We start from the raw sequence: 13,994 nt of genomic DNA, 5'->3' as shown, positions 1-13,994 counted from the left end.
TCAATAGCTGCATTTTGGCATAGCTACATCAATATTTTGGTGATTTTACATATTGAGAACTCAAAATAATAAAATAAATTCATGTTGTGTCCCACTTTTATAATTGCAAACGCTTTGGGAATACGGACGTATTTGCATTGGTCTTATGATTGCTTTTTTTCATTGAAAACTGAATTTGAGTTGAAGTTCATATGGAATGGGAACTAATAATAAGTAGAGCGAGATTGATTAGGGAAGAATTTTTGAAATCTCACAAGTGTTTAAATACTGATAGGGAAACTAAACAAGTAACTATCAATAAACACATAAACAATCTCTTCTACCGATTGGAGCAAGTAAGGGTACTTTTGAATGCCAATTACGAAAGGCTCTCAAAAGGTCATAAGGCAGCTGCGAATGCATTTTTCATTGAATTACGTGAAAAATTGATATCCGTATGCTCCAGAAAAAAAATTGCCATATCAATCCCTGAGACATTGCATGAACGTATAATTAGTCCAAAATTAACTGAAGAAGAACAGACGGAGAGCATTCCTGAATCTTCTTATAAAAGTTTAGTTCCTCCAAAAGAACAGAAAGAAGAAACAAAAATGGCAAACCCAAGACTTGAATTTCTGCATGTTGCCACCAGCATACTTCCTGAGTTTGACGGAAGTGCAGTAAACCTTGAACGCTTCCTTGACGCTATAAATTTGGTGGATTCCGTAAAGGAATCGTATGAGGAAGTAGCCGTAAACTTAGTTAAAACCAAGTTATGCGGCACAGCTAGAAATTTGATTTCAAAGGAATCAACTCTAGCTGAAATAGTGGCCACTCTCAAATCATCAGTTAAAGGCGAAAGTGTTGACGTCCTAAATGCCAAGCTCATGAGCGTTAAGCAAGCAGGCAAGGAAGTCAATACTTATGCCAGGGAAACGGAGGAATTATCAAAAAAATTGGAAACCGCATATTTAAATGATGGTTTACCAAATGACACTGCAAAGAAGTATACAACAAATTCAGTAGTAAAGGCAATAATAAAAAATACGCCAATAGAAAAAGTCAAAACTGTTATGGAATCAGGACAATTCCGTAACATGAATGAGGTAATATCCACATTCATAAATAGCTGTACTGAAGCCACCGGTCAGCAAAACTGTGTTTTGACATTTGGCAAGCAAAAGCCTAAAAATAATTTTCAAAAAAACCGCGGAGGTAGACGTGGGTACAATAACAGATACAACAATGGTATGTATCGAAACAATAATTACAATGATGATTCTCGTGGAAACTATAACGACAGACGAGGTCATAGTAATAATTATAACGGCTACGGAAATTATAACAGGGGCAAAAATGTTAGGGTTCTCAACGAAGAAAACCCGGGAAACTCCCAGGATCCCCTAATACCTCCACAGTAAATGTATATCATCTAAACTTATCCCTCTATAGTTACATTTCCATAAAAACATCTTTAAATGGACAGAGGTCAACCTTTTTAGTCGACACGGGTGCCGATATATCTGTAATAAAGGTCGGTAAAGTTATAAATGAACGTATTGATGAGGATAAAACAACAAAAATTAGTGGTGTTGGTCATGGTTTGGTACGAACCATTGGAAAAGTTGCAGCAGATCTAATTGCTGAAGATTTGCTCATAGGACATGAATTTCATGTTGTCCATGACAACTTTCCAATTCCATCTGATGGAATTATTGGTATGGATTTCGTAAGGAAATATGATTGTCTTCTTGATTATCAAGAAGATAATGACTGGATTGTCCTACGGAATTCTGATTATCCTAGACATATTGCCATAAAAATGTGTCAAGGGCCAAAACCTAATTCCATATCTCTTCCAGCTAGGTCTGAAGTCATACGACTTATAAACATTAAGACCACTGAAAACGAAGTGTTAATACCTAACCAATTGATACAAACTGGTGTATACATTGGAAGTACTATAACATCAAGTTCATTGCCTATGGTAAAAATTATGAACATGACAAATAATGATATTGTCATTACGGATCCAAAAATTAAATTTGAAAAATTAAGTGACTATGAAATAGTACAAAAGAGCAATAAAAATGAAAATGATAAAGAAAAACTGAAAAGACTTTCAAAAAATTTTCCAAAATTTGTTGAGAACAAACTCAAAAATTTATGCTCTGAATTCATAGATATATTTGGTTTGGAATCCGAAAAAATAACAACAAATAATTTTTACATGGAAAAAAACTAAGATTGGTAGACAATGATCCCGTATACATAAAAAATTATAGAACACCACATTCTCATAAAGAGGAAGTGAATAGGCAGGTCAATAAACTGGTAAATGATGAAATAGTAGAACCTTCAGCATCGGCATACAATAGTCCAATTTTGTTGGTTCCAAAGAAATCGTTGCCAGGATCTGACCAGAAAAGATGGAGATTAGTCGTGGATTATCGAGGAATAAATAAGAAACTTATAGCCGACAAATTTCCACTTCCTCGCATAGATGACATTTTAGATCAGTTAGGCAGAGCCAAATATTTTTCTTGTCTAGATCTTGTATCTGGATTTCACCAGATCGAACTAGAAGAAGAATCAAGAGATGTGACATCCTTTTCCACAGATAATGGTTCTTTCAGATTTAAGAGATTACCATATGGTATTAAAATTGCTCCAAATTCATTCCAACGAATGATGACCTTAGCTTTTTCTGGACTTTCACCAGCCCAGGCTTTCTTATACATGGACGATCTTGTAGTGATCGGTTGCTCGGAACAGCATATGTTGAAAAATTTAAGAGACGTATTTGGCATGTGCCGGAAACACAATCTTAAATTACACCCTGAAAAATGTACATTTTTCTGTCGAGAAGTGACATTTTTAGGTCACAAATGTACGGACAAAGGAATTTTGCCCGATGATAGTAAATATTCGATAATTCAAAATTATCCCACACCAAAAAATGGTGATGAAGCTAAACGCTTCGTTGCATTTTGTAATTATTACAGACGGTTCATTCCAAATTTCGCCGAATTATCTAGACACCTCAATAGACTGACTAGGAAAAACGTCGCTTTTGAGTGGACCGATGAATGCAACAAAAGCTTTGAAAATCTTAGAAATCAACTACTCAGTCCAAGGATTTTACAATACCCAGATTTTCAAAAACAATTTTGTATCACAACAGATGCAAGTAAACATGCATGTGGTGCCGTGTTAAGTCAAGACCACAATGGTATTCAATTACCAATTGCATATGCATCTAGATCATTTACTAAGGGAGAGAGCAATAAGTCTACAATAGAACAAGAATTAGCAGCCATACATTGGGCCATTCAATATTTTAGGCCTTATATATATGGGAAGAAATTCTTGATAAGGACAGATCACAGGCCACTAACATACCTGTTCTCTATGAAAAATCCGTCGTCGAAATTATCTAGGATGAGACTTGACTTAGAGGAATACGACTTTACAGTCGAATATATTAGGGGAAAAGAAAACAATGGTGCAGATGCACTATCGCGCATTGAATTCAATGATATTAAAAATATTGAAGTCAACTCGATTATGAAGGTGACTACGAGACTTCAGTCGAATCTAGGCAATTCAAATGAGATAAAAAAGAATCCATTGCTTAAAGAATTGGAAAAAATAAAAGTGTATGAGGCAGTAAATGCCCAGGAGCACAGAAAAATGCCAAAATTGCATTTTTCAAAGGATAATGTAGTTATCCAAATGGGAAAGGTTATCCTTTCTAAATTCAAGTTGAAGGACATTGTTATTAATAGAAATGTAGATCTAGATCACCTCTTTCTAAAGCTTGAAAAAATAGCTTATAACATGGGTCTGACAACCATAACACTATCAATCGATGATAGCATAACAAAAAACCTAGGAACAAATGTAGAAACATTTAAAACTATAGGAAATAAAATCTTGCAAGATTCCAGTTTAACAATTGTGCTCACTCCTAAACTTACAGAAGTTACATCCAATTCAGAAAAAATAAAAATTATTCAAAAATATCATGACGATCCCATAACGGGCGGACATCCAGGGATCTCAAGAATGATAAAGAATATAAGACTCAAGTATCATTGGAAAGGTATGGTTAAAGACATAACTAAACATGTCAAACAATGCCGAAAATGCCAAATCTGCAAACATTCCATTAAAAACAAAGAGCCGTTAATAATAACGCCAACTCCACAAAAAGCATTTGACAGGGTTATAATCGACACTATTGGACCTCTACCTAGGTCGAATTCACAGAATGAATATGCTGTGACAATTATGTGCGATTTAACTAAATATCTAGTGGCTATACCAATTTCAAATAAATCCGCTAAAAATGTTGCGAAAGCCATTATGGAGAATTTTATTTTGATATATGGTCCTATGACTTCAATATTGACTGACATGGGTACGGAATACATAAATCAGGTACTCATAGAACTATGTCAACTGATGAAAGTTGAAAAATTAAATTCAACCCCATACCACCATGAGACACTCGGTACTGTTGAGCGATCTCACAGAACCTTTAATGAATACTTAAGATCTTATATTTCATCAGATAAATCCGATTGGGATACTTGGTTAAAATTTTTCCTCTACTGTTATAATATGACTCCGTCTACAGCACATGGATATTGTCCATTTGAATTAGTATTCGGAAAAATACCAAAATCCTTAGATTTCACGCAGCAAGAGCGCATAGATCCTGTTTATAATATTGATTCGTATGAGAAAGAAATAAAGTTCAGGCTACAAGTAGCCCAACGTAGAGCCGCTAGTCTCATTGAAAATGCTAAATTGATTAGACAAAAAGTCTCCATTGAGAAAGCTAATGCAGCTGAAATAGCATTGAATGATTTTGTTTGGGTCCGTAATGAAAGTGGTCATAAATTAGACCCACTCTATAAAGGACCATATAAGGTTATCAGAATTGATAACCGTAATAATGTCGATCTTTTGGACGAAAATGGAAAAGTATTTAAAGTCCATAAGGACCGAACGAAAGTGTGTAAATAACTATTTATAACTAATTATATATTTATATTGACTTTCTTGGTAATAAGATAATACGTACTATTTTCAATTTTTCCTTTAATTTTTCTGATCGGATCCCATATTTTTTTTTTACAACTAATTTATAATAAACCTAATGTAAATCTATTTAAAACCTAAATTGATTTCTACAAAAGAAACCGAAATATAGTTTCCGGAGTATTTACCAATTTAGCACACATTTGCATAAGGTTATCGGTTTTGTATGTAAAAGAATACATAATAGTTTTAAATATTCAATAATTTTGTTTAATTTCAATATTAGAAACCAAAAGATTCAAAAAATAAAACTAAATCAAATTCAAAAATATATATACATATGTATATATACAATAGATATAATGAAAAATATTATAAATAATACTTATATAATGTAATAATAATATTATGAAAAATATATAAATAAAGCTAAGAATAATCAATTAAAATCATTGATTATTCTTCGTAAAAAGGGAGGTGTAGTGTGTTTGATATGTTCACGTTGCCATACCTTCAGTATGCAACGTATGATACCTAATATGACATATTTGTCGAACTAGCATACCTTCTGTATGCAACTAATGGTATCAAGTTATCATACCTCCAGTATGTAACTTTACACTTTCAATACCTAGATTTGAGTTATCCACACTACGCTAAGACAGCAAGCATGTATTATGCTTACTGTGCTTTTTCCCACGTTTAGTTTGTACTTCCATAGCTTAAGATAGTTGTAGAAATACTGTTAAGATTCATTCTAAATAAAGCTGTCCAAAACAACTCAACGCGTTTTACCACAATATCTATCGAAAAGTTATGACTTCCAACATAATATCCACTTCCATAATGGACTATGTTGGTCCATTTCTTTAAGTACCTCCTTTGCAACACTTTTGAAATTTAATGCTAAACCACATTTTCGTCGGCGGTTCAAATGTCCAAAAAAGGCCACAAAATACTGAAAAGACCGTAAATGCATACAATCTGTCCATAGATGAAAGCTTCAATTCACATAGGCTGAGAGTATATATCTGTCGGCAAAGCCGACTGGTACTTTTTTACTTGTTTTAACCTCATTTTGATAGTACTTGCTGTTTCCAAGCAAAATTCTGAAAACCTAAAAAAACCCTTATAATGTGACCTTTGACCTCGATTTATGTCATTTTCTTTAATCCCCACAAAGCAATTCATTAAATTTGATTTAATACAAAATCTGTACATCAGCAAGGACGCAGATAAAAGTTTTTTTGTGACTTTATATATTTTAAAAAAAAATTATAATTTTCCTGTTTTTGATTCTGCTATATACCCCTCATTAAGGTAGACATTGCTGATCTATGTGTGTGCGTTTTTGCAAACGTGACGACGGTGTTAATAATGAATGCATTAACACTTTATAGAGGTAATAATAATGATGACTGGAGCTCATCAGTAGCAACACAGTCTGCGATGATAGCACTAATGGTGACAATAACTGCCATGTCATAATCATTTTTGCGTGGGACAATAACCAACCAAATAACATTTCTTGTATCCTGTAGATAACGCAACATGTTCCTGTCATTAGAATTAAATTGACAACAAAATTTAGGATAAAGTGGGTATTTCAATGTTAGTAATATCCGGCAAATGTAGTAGTAATAGTAATATCAAAGAAATCTGTGGTTTTCATAGATAACGATTTGTGTTAGAGCTTGCCAAAAACAATTAGGAATAAAAAATTTTAAATTTTATATACAATTTTTTTTATACCTTCCACCATAATATAGAGGGTATAACTTAACGGCTAGCTGATCTTGCTTCTGTTTGAGAAAGAGTTTTTAGCTCCACCGTGAAACCGCAATACCAAGCTAAGCACAGTACACACTGACCAAGAAAACTGACAGTCATATAGGTATATTTCGTTAATATCAATGTATGGCTGGATAATTACTTTCCTAATCTCTAAATAATACTTTATATATTGTATTTCAAACACTTTTAGTTAAACAAAAGTTTTCATTTGCAAGAATACTGTCGTAAAAGTACGTTGACTGTGAGTTTTAAATAATAGTGTATACTCCCCTTTCGATAGCTACCCATTTAAGGTACATGTTGACCTATGTACATTATTTTTTGAATGGGGTATAACAATCTTAAGCTTACGTCAGTTTCCGCTGGAAAATATGTGGGAAAATCTTCTGAAAGCATAACACCGGTAGTGTCCTTTCATGGCAACAACTTCAGAACGTATACAATATGTCAATTTTTTACACCACTTATACACCCATTAGACACAAGGGTGTACTTTTTGGGATACTTAGATCAATTTGCTATATTTATTATATGTAGACGAATTAAATTTTGTGCTGAAATGTATATTTTTAATATTTTTCGAGTAGTAGTAGTAGGATATAGAAGCATCTTTCTGTTAGAACTAAAAACAAAATTGGCCTGCATGCAACCTTATAAAATATTTTCGAAATGTTTGTGGGTGGAGCGTGAAAACAATTTAGCCCTTTTGTACATGTTATGTTTTAGATAGACAGTGGCAGTGTAATGACATATTCCATGATCTACGTAAAAAGCTATAATAATATTTCTACAATTTTCCACATAATTGTCCCAAATCATTCACTTATCCCATCAAACATCGTCAAATGAATTTCCTATCAAAATTAAGAAATTGAAATTATGGTTTTCCTTGTCAGAAAAACGTCTAAACAAATTAACCTAGTAAAATGAACCTGACAATGTCTCATCAACATTTTATGGCTAACTTATGGGTGAAGGAATTTCAACGCATTAATTGTTTGGGTGGGAGTTGGGAAAAACATTACATGAGGTCCATTAACTAGAAATGACCAATAGTGGCTGTTGGTGACCGTCCCTAATTACTGTGTAATGTTGCATATAAATTCTGTTAGTTTAATTGACCACACGCCAACAACAACAACCAATAACAAGAAGAGCAATAAACTTACTTTAGTTTTTGTTTTTTTGTTTCAAAACATAATTTCCTTGATTTCGCTATTAATTATTATCGTCGTGTGTGTTGTCCCTGTATTCCCACAGAAATCCCTTAGGTATTGAAATGTACAACAATAACTTTATTGGGTTGTATATATTTTGTTCATCATTATACCCTGCACCACTATGTGGAAAGGGTATTATAAGTTTGTTTTGGGAAAAATTCATGTAACACCGCGAAATATTCGTCGGAGACCCCCAATGTGGTATACCAATCTTCATATCTCGGAGAGATAAAGCGATCTTGAGGTGTGTGTCCGTCCGTCCGTCCGTGTGTCCGTCTGTCCATTGTAAACTGTAATCAAACTCCAGGCCGCAATTATGGACCGATCGTCACGAAATTTGGTATGGAGGTCGGTTTCACATCAGAATAGATCGCTATTTTAATTGGTGATGATCGTGAAATATTTAGCGGGTGAAATGGACCAAAAACATAATTTTTATCCGATTTTGCAGCTGCTCTGTAGGTCGCAATAATAGTCTGATCGCCTCGAAATTTTAAATAAGGTAAGAGTATATGACAAAGAAGAAGTTTGCAATTTGAGATGGCGATCAGATAATATTTAGAGGGTTAAATGAACCATAACTTTTGTGTGAAAATTGTGAAAATTTTTAATAAACAGCTTATATCTTTGTTCCTGAAAGACATATTCCCCGCTCGTGAGTTATATTTGGAAGACGATCTTTTGACCTTTCCATTGATGTCAATTATGTTGATGTACGTAATCAGATAACAGAGTTACAGCCTAATATATCCAGTTTTTTGTTTGTAGTGTAATCATAAGCCCGCTAGAGGTCGCAATTATAGCTCAATAGTCACGAAATTTTGCACGAGGTAAGAGTTTAGGTTGAAGAAAATGCCATTAATTTTGCATGGTGATCTGATATTATTTAGCGGTTGACATACACCATTACTTTTGTATGAAAAATATAAAAATTTTATCTTTGGTCCATATTTTCATTCCTGGAAGGCATATACCGGCAAAGTAGCCTACATATCGAATCATGACTACTGACCTTTCCCCTGATCAAATTGCAATAATGTGTCTGCTAGATAACGCACCTATTGCCTGATATATAACGTGTTTTGTGTAGAGAACCACAATTTCCTCCCATGCTACAAATTGTCTCTATCATGACAGAGAAATTTTCAGTTCAGTTGTCAAATTGGATTTTTATACAAATATTGCAACATGGGGTCGCCTCTCCACCTATTTTATACCCCAGGATTTAGGGTAAAGGGTATACAAACAAAATACGACCAAAGATGTGTCTCATCGAAATATTGGTTTTAGACCCCAAGTATATTTGGACGAAATTAGTTTCAGACAATTTGGAGTCTGTTTAGCGCTGTCCGTTCATCTGTCCCTCTTAATGTCTAACTGGCTGGTGCGCACGATAACTCTCGAACGGATCTACCGATTAGAACCAAAGTTTATACAACGTAATATTTTGCCCAAACTTTGTTTAAGTTCGAATGTAGGCTATGTCGGTCCACACCTCCCCCAAAAAAGTTAAAAATTGTGTGAACGATAACTGGTGAAGTGAGCAAGCGATTTGCTCCAAGCTTTCCATATATTATTCCTTCCAGATATAGATCGGGTAAGACTATATCGGTCCTTAAGGTACCTCACACACAAAATTCGGAAAAGGTACATTTAAGAGTCCTTTCGAATCGTTTTGAATTTTTTTCAGCAGATTGTACTTGCGCCGCAAATCCGCAAGTTAACTCTCAAGGGGATTTTATGATTGGTCGAAACTTTACACATCGTATTATTTCATCCAGTCATGTGTCAGGTCGGAATATGGACTATATCGGTCCGTCCTTCGAGTACCTCCCACACAAAATTTGGAAAAAGTGCAGTTTGAGGACCCGTATCGGATCTATTTGATTATTATTATTATTTTTTTGAAGAAGGTTCTTTTTACGGTCCCTATTCTGGTCCCTTTCCCGGGGTAAGTCATACTTCCTGAGATAATAGTCAAGAAGTTCCAAAAACCCCTGCGGGCTCTAACTAAAATTACAAATCTGAAAAAATAATTCTCAAATATTTCCAGAATTTAGCTTACTAAAATTGATTTGGTATAGCCCCATATTACGATATCTACAGATTCCACGTATTTTGTTGCAAACCCGTGTTACAAAATAAATATATTTTTAGAGGCTGAAGGTATATCACCGTTAGCGCTGCTGACATATACTATCTTCTTTGCGGTATAATTGAATATGAATAATTTTGGGATTTATAAATTTGTTTGCATGCAAAATTTTTGAATTTCTATTCATTGTTAGTATTTTCTACCTGTATAAAATATATTTTTGATATCACAAAATATGCCCACAATGAACTATTTTCGAAGCATATGTGAGGTACAAGTGCACAATTTCTGGACGATAGATCTTCAATAAACACGCAATTTTCCCAATTATCAAATATACCAAATTACATGGTATATATATATATTTATTTATTTTAGGGGTATTCCAAAAAGGAACCTAATATTCTAAGACAATGTGAAGATGTAGCAGGAGGGGCTAACCAATTTTCGAATATCTTTAGAAATGTATAATTTATATAATTGTTCCACATTTATCCCAGTAGGGACAAGGGAAGCCACCCTTATATAAATGTATTCATATTAAATTATTGATATGAGACCTAGTTTTTATCGCCGAGTCCGAACGGCGTGTCCTAAGTTGCCACTTGTAGAGACGTTTTTCTTGGCTGAAATACTCAGGAAATGTCGCCAACATTACTAAGGAGTATTTTGCCACCGTAGACAATTTGATGGGAATCGAACCCGGAAATTCAGCGTGCAATGCGGTTGCACATAGCTTATTCCTACAGGTTGTGGTGTAGGGTATCACATGGTCGGCCCCGTCCGACTATAGCCTTTGCTTACTTGTTTTTAGTTCTTCTTTTGTCAACATTTTATTTTTATTTAACGCAATTAAATATTTTCAATACTTAATAATCTAACGTAAACAATTACAAATTGTTGGTAAGAAAAATAAGAACACCCTTTACCACACTGTGATATAAATATCTTTTCATCATATTGCCTAAATATTATAATTACAGACACAATAAATAATGAAAAAATATCCTAAGTAAACGGACGTACGATTCCTTAAAATATCGGCCCTTCTCCAATGATATACCAATTGACTAGAAATGCAATAGATAATTCTGTTGATCTTGATGAAAATAAAAACACAAATAAAAGTAAAACAAGTATGAATGGCGTTAAGTTCGGCCTCCACCACGATTTGTATTGCAGTAAAATGGAACAATTACTTTTCCTTCGTTTATTAAGAAATCTTAATACCAAATTTCAGAAATTCGGTAAGATAATAAACCTAAAACTTTCAAAATACCTAAAGCTATGGGGGATATAGGAAGACGTGTACCTATACTGATAATTCTCTTCTGAAATATTATATAAACCCATAAATAATTAATTTCAGTCATTTCGATGGGATATTGACGTCACAACCTTCAGAATTACGAAAATCGGGAGGTACCGTTTTGTGGTGGAATATTGAGGCCAAAACCTTCAAAATACAGTCGAAATCGCTTATAACGTCGTCGTTTATAACGTCATATCGCTTGTAACGACGAAATCCGAAAGTCCCGAATTTCTGCCCTTTATATTCCACACAAATAAATATCGCTTATAACGTCATCTCTTATTACGTCATATCGGTTGTAACGTCGGTTTTTTGTGAAATATTCGAATTTTGCCATCGGTTACAACGTCGAACCACACAAAGAAAAAAAAAATTATCTAAATATTTTGTTGTATGTTTTATTTTCAAACTCAAACAACACGAATATACTTAACATATGGACAACATGTTCGATGGTGGGATTGGACAACTGAATTACGATTCACATGTAGGCGGTCTCAAGTCAATTAAGCTTGAATTTTTTGCCACCCAATGACACATTCGTTTTACAACCATGGACCAAGGTGTAATAAAATCATTAAAATCGCATTGCCGGAAACCGTTAGTGCCAGAGGCGTGTTTAGCTGAAGAAACTCTTCAAAAATTAATTTACTCAAAAGATGTTACAAGCAAAGAATGTGTTTTGGAAACCCTTTCAGACCTGTGTTAAATTTAAAACTTATGTTGGAATTCAAAAGCCTAAACTAAAATAACATACCATTTTATATAGAACAATATCCAATATTAATGTAAAATATCTGCTGCAGATTTAATTTAATATCGTTATTTTTATACCCTCCACCATAGTATGGAGGGTATATTAAGTTTGTTTTTCCGTTTGTAACGCATTGAAATACTCATTTGCGACCCTATAAAGTATATATATTCTTGATCAGGGTAAAATTCTAAGTCGATCTGAGCACGTCCGTCCGTCCGTCCGTCTGTGGTAATCACTCTAGCATCCACAAAAATGGAGATAGGACGCTGAAATTTTGGGAAAGTACGTCTTTTATTTGCAGGCAGGTCAAGTTCGATGATGGACTATATCGGTCCACGTTTTGGTATAGCCCCCATATAACGGTACCCCCCGATTTGCGGTATTTTGACGTTTTTAGCTACATTTTTAAACCGATTTAGCTATAATTTGACATCTAGGGTTCTTAAGTATCAATAAACTTATATAACAAAAGTTGTGGACATAGGTCCACGGTTTGGTATAGCCCCCATATAACGGTACCCCCCGATTTACGGTATTTTGACGTTTTTAGCTACATTATCAGACCGATGTAGCTATAATTTGACATTTAGGGTTCTTAAGTGTAAATAAACTTATATATTAGAAGTTGTGGACATAGGTCTACGTTTTGGTATAGCCCCCATATAACGGTACCCCCCGATTTACGGTATTTTGACTTTTGTAGCTACATTTTCAGACAGATTTAGCTAAAATTTGACATTTAGGGTTCTTAAGTGTCAATAAACTTATATAAGAAAACTTGTGGACATAGGTCCACGTTTTGGTATAGCCCCCATATAACGGTACCCCCCGATTTACGGTATTTTGACTTTTGTAGCTACATTTTCAGACAGATTTAGCTAAAATTTGACATTTAGGGTTCTTAAGTGTCAATAAACTTATATAAGAAAACTTGTGGACATAGGTCCACGTTTTGGTATAGCCCCCATATAACGGTACCCCCCGATTTACGGTATTTTGACTTTTGTAGCTACATTTTCAGACCGATTTAGCTAAAATTTGACATTTAGGGTTCTTAAGTGTCAATAAACTTATATATCAAAAGTTGTGGACATAGGTCCACGTTTTGGTATAGCCCCCATATAACGGTACCCCCCGATTTGCGGTATTTTGACGTTTTTAGCTACATTTTCAGACCGATGTAGCTATAATTTGACATTTGGGGTTCTTAAATGTCAATAAACTTATATAACAAAAGTTGTGGACATAGGTCCACGTTTTGGTATAGCCCCCATATAACGGTACCCCCCGATTTACGGTATTTTGACGGTTTTAGCTAAATTTTTAGACCGATTTGGCTATAATTTGACATTTAGGGTTCTTAAGTATCAATAAACATATATAACAAAAGTTGTGGACATAGGTCCACGTTTTGGTATTGCCCCCATATAACGGTACCTTCCGATTTTCAGTAATTTGATGATTTTACCTACAATATAAAACCGAACTAGCAGTAATTTGACATTTGAAGTTCTTAGTGGTCACAACACCTCTCCATCAAAAATTGTCAACATAGGTCCATGTTCGGATATAGCTCCCATGTAACGGTACCTCCCAATTTTCAGTAATTTGGCAATTTTAGCTACAATTTTTAACAGAACTAACTGTAATTTTGACATTTGAAGGTTGTAGTGGTCACCACACATCTGCATCAACAATTTTCAACATAGCATTATTACAAAGATTTCCCGATTTTCGGTACTTTGAGGATTTTACTTAAAATGTTTAACCGAACGTAGGTCCATGTTT

The 13,994-nt window shown here is 34.2% G+C and overlaps 2 protein-coding genes across 8 annotated transcripts in view; both read left to right on the top strand.

Moving 5' to 3' along the window:
- Positions 1-13,994, top strand: part of LOC141394771 (uncharacterized) — a 238,480-nt gene that overhangs the window by 150,922 nt on the left and 73,564 nt on the right. The gene's annotated exons all lie outside the window — the stretch shown is intronic.
- LOC141394770 (uncharacterized) overlaps positions 1-13,994 on the top strand; it is a 38,723-nt gene that overhangs the window by 15,988 nt on the left and 8,741 nt on the right. The gene's annotated exons all lie outside the window — the stretch shown is intronic.

This window comes from Musca autumnalis, unplaced genomic scaffold (genome assembly GCF_047663935.1).
Source record: "Musca autumnalis isolate F117 unplaced genomic scaffold, ASM4766393v1 scaffold_2, whole genome shotgun sequence".
NCBI lineage: Eukaryota > Metazoa > Arthropoda > Insecta > Diptera > Muscidae > Musca > Musca autumnalis.
The sequence above is the reverse complement of the archived record's forward strand: the minus strand, read 5'-3'. Positions and strand labels throughout refer to the sequence as shown.